Below are 4,177 nucleotides of genomic sequence, written 5' to 3'. Positions count from 1 at the left end.
AGTGCAGTAGAAGAGCGCGTTTCCGCTGTCTGATCGCGTCTGTAGCATTATCCGTCAAAATAAGACCTTTCCCATCAGCAAACAACTCGAAGGATGTTAACCACCGTGTCTCGGTCCAAGCGTAGCTGGATCAGTGTAGCAGGCGAACGGTTGAATACCCGACTTTTCCATGTTAGCCCACAAGTTTTCGCTAACACCGTGCCGCCGCTGGGTCTACTTCTCACAAAAACAAATCCAGGTCCATGTCATCCTCGTCGCCATTGTTGTGTGCCCACCTTATTACTAAATTAGGCTGAGCACTCTGAATTAAATCAGGACATAAAGCATGGTCTTTATCTTGCTTTATTGAATACTGTTGATCTGACAACTAGCCACTTAACGGGGCCTCCTTCGGACAACCACAATCCGGTTCAAAAGTCATCCCATTAAGACATAGCCATATCTCAGTACATGACAGCATCAAATAATGCAAAGCGCAGCGGTGGAATGACATCAGTCTTAGATGTAGCACAGCAGAATGGATTCAGTCTAAAAATGGCAATCAAAGAAACGGGCAGCAGTATTGACCGTAAGGAGGTTTACGATCTACTTTGTCAGCAGTATCCGCGTCTGAAACGATGGATGGAGAGTAGATTCCCTAAAAATTCTTTTCAGGAAGCACTGAAATACAGGAAGGAGACCTTTGGAAAGAGCCGACAGTCTTTTACTGAAATTCGCAGTGTTATGTTGCTGCTTGAACTGAGCGAGTCAGTTTGTCTCATAACTGGTTCCTTCATAAAGCAAGGCACAGGCTTTGTGCTATTTGACAACTTTGTCTTGACCAACGCCCACTTATTCGACTACTGGGTTAAATCAAACACACCTAACTGGCGTGAATTTGTAAACCTTAATAATTCTTGTATTTTTGAGAAGTTATCATGTTTCTGGTAAGTTACAATATTTCTGCTAAGTTCTGCTATGCTATTGTATTTCTGCCAAGTATTGTGTTTCCTCTAAGATATTGCAGTTCTGCTAAGTTATTACATTTTAGCAAAGTTCCTTTGCTTCTGCAAAGTTTGTACAATTTCTGCAACTTTTCAGCTTTTTCGGCTAGTTTTAGCAGACAGCTTCCGCTTTAGAGCATCCACACAGCATTTTCGCAGGAAATGCAAATTTTTCTAGTTGCATTTCTGCTAAGTTATTAAATTTTTGTTAACTTGATATGGTTCTGCAAAGTTATTAAAATTTCAACACCTTTTCAAATACAGACTTTGATTTCTTCAGCTTCTTTAGCTATTTTCAGCTGTTTTCAGCAGACAGCTTCAGTGTGTTACAGCATTCACACAGCATTTTCGCAGGTAATGCAGATTTTTCCAGTTATTATTTTTCTTCCACCTGAAATTATGAACCGAAGCTTTCCGACAACCCTCACATATGTTACACCATTTCGTGCAGCTCAATCGGGAATGGTGTGCTATGACTTTTGGTAGGGATTCGTCGCTCGGCTTACCCAAAATTCCCCAAAAAAGACCCCATTTTTCCCCATTCATTTCGATGGGAAAGGCCCGAAAAAAGGCGCCAACTCAGGCCACTTTGAATGCCTACCGCTCGGCCATACTTTGTCGCAGAAATATCATTTAAACTTTATACTGGTCACAAGACTTTGGACTTTTATTGACCGAATCCATGTTGCGATATATTTTATGGTTGTTTCACAAGAACAGTTTAAGTTTTAGGAAAATTGAGATTTTTCACAGAATGTTCGCGCCACTGTCAACTGCCATAAAACCAGATTGTGGAGAATAATTAGAAAAATTTGTCTTTCCCTTCCTGTCCCACCCAAACCGTTTGCCCTAAATCTATAATTTATACATCAAAACGTAGCTATCGTTGTCTTCTTTCATCCAGAGGCTTCCTCATTGAGATCAGATTCACGGTTTTCTCACAAATGCCATCAAAGTACAGCCTCCTCCTCTCTGTCCCCCATAGATAACCATTCTAAAACTGCTCTCAATTTTCAGCTCAAATTTAACATCGCAAGGTGTCTTTACACTGTCACCACATCAGTATAATACACTCTACAGGCATGAAAACTTAATATGTTGTAGTCTGGAAGTTTCTGCCACTCATGGTGAAAGAATTTTTGTGATCGGACCTACAGTTTTCTCTTGGGAAGCATTTGTTTCAGAGTCTAATTCCTGTTTGCCTTTCTCTGTGTGTGTCCCATCCCCTCCTGCCACTCACAGGAGTTACTATCCGGTTGTTCAGTGATGACGCGACAAATCCTACTTCCGGATCTAAAGTAGTCTGCGTTTAATATGGCTTTTGTGTTGTTAACATGTTTAATGTTATGTATTTTCTTCTATTTGATCTCAAAAAGCTCCTAAAACAGTCAGTGATCACTGTTGACCTCCCTCTGCTTTTATTACCGCTAATCATTTATTTAAGCTCAGTTTTTAAAACCTTGGGATGTAACTACAGCCCAGCCCATGCAGCAGTATATGAATGACTAACCTGGATTATCTCAGTTGTTCTCCTGGCTGAAGTTTGGTCCTTTTACAGCATCCTGCCATGCGATTACATTTGTTCCTGACCACCGAGAACACTCACGTTAACTTTTATCGAGTGGAAAAAAGTTAGCTTGTTCATATTATGCTAACATAGCTGTGTCGCTAGTGGTCACGTAGCACATCATTATATACCAGCTAGCCCGACTTCAGTAACCCTACAAACGTCACTGCTGTTTAGTTTTCTGTCTTCATTTATGCTGGAAGTGATAGCAGAGCTGTACGTTTTAATTTGTTTCCAAAACCCCGCAGTCAGGACATGCTATATTGTATTTAGATAGAAGCTAGCGAGCTAACTTCCTGCTAACTTCTAACTCCGTTAAATGTCATAAATTCCATTTTCATGGATGCCTGGATGTTAAACTCAATTGTTACACCTGGTAGAGCAGAACGCTGATCATTTTATTAAAGATGAAAGACTTTAGACAGCTTTTCAACTCTCAGTAATGCCATAGTGATCGTTTGATATATGGACCTGCAGCGGAGTTTAGACCCAGACACGGCCAGTGACGTCAGACTGAACAATCGGATAGCAACCAGCCCTGTCAGCTGAGTACTGATGACTCTCTACTTAAAACTAAAAAAAAAACTAAAAAAAAACATCCCCATTCTGTCATGTGACAATCTAATTGATCTTATTGGCTTACTGAGTGATGATGTCACAAGGACATCTTTAATACTAGAGCAGGGCGATATGACCAAAAATATTTATCACGATATACATTTGAAAATTTGCGATAACGATATAACTGACGATATAATTGACACTAGACAAAATACTTTACAACTCCTCAACTTTATTAGTGCAAAAAAAACCCCCATCAATGTATTTTCACTTAAACAAGCAGCTTTTTTATGTGCATTAAAGTTATGTAAAAAATTAACAGTGCAAATGCAAATTCCTTGCTGACAGTTTAACCAAAAGGCATTTCCAGTGGAAATTAGCCGACATATCCTCAGCATAACCATGTATAATATCCACAAAACTTAAAAAGAGATTATACACACACAATACAGTAATATTATGTTGAAGCACAGTACGTATCACTCCGCGAGGCGCCTGCCTAATATAGCCATAATGCTACTACAATCCATCAAGCGGTGCGGCTTCGTATCTTAGCAAAGTCGTACTGAAACATTTGACAGATTTTCGAGCGCCGTGTACCACATAAAATCATTTCGAGGTCAGTAAACACAAACAGAATTCATACATAAGGCACACGGGATTATAAGGGGCACTGTCGATTGTCAGAAAAATCTGCATGTCTTTGGACGGTGGGAGGAAGCCGGAGTACCCGGAGGGAACCCACGCAAACACGGGGAGAACATGCAAACTCCACACAGAAAGACCCCGGCCTGATGATGGAATTGAACTCGGGACCTTCTTGCTGTGCGGCAACAGTGCTAACCACTGTGCCACCGTGTCGTTAAGCTACTGAAACAGTCTTCTTGGATCTCTAATTCACCGCACATGAGAGATGCTTGAAGAAGAACCCAATTGGCCACCGTCATACTTTTTCCTATCGTTGCCCAACATTACACCCGTATTACCGTGAACGGTATGATATAGCCCATCCCTATTTAATACCTTTGATCTTTTGAAGTTCTGAAGTCCTTAAATAGGGATCAGA

The sequence above is a fragment of the Astatotilapia calliptera genome, chromosome 2, assembly GCF_964374335.1.
Source record: "Astatotilapia calliptera chromosome 2, fAstCal68.1, whole genome shotgun sequence".
NCBI classification, from domain to species: Eukaryota; Metazoa; Chordata; class Actinopteri; order Cichliformes; family Cichlidae; genus Astatotilapia; species Astatotilapia calliptera.
Note: the sequence above shows the minus strand (reverse complement) of the source record.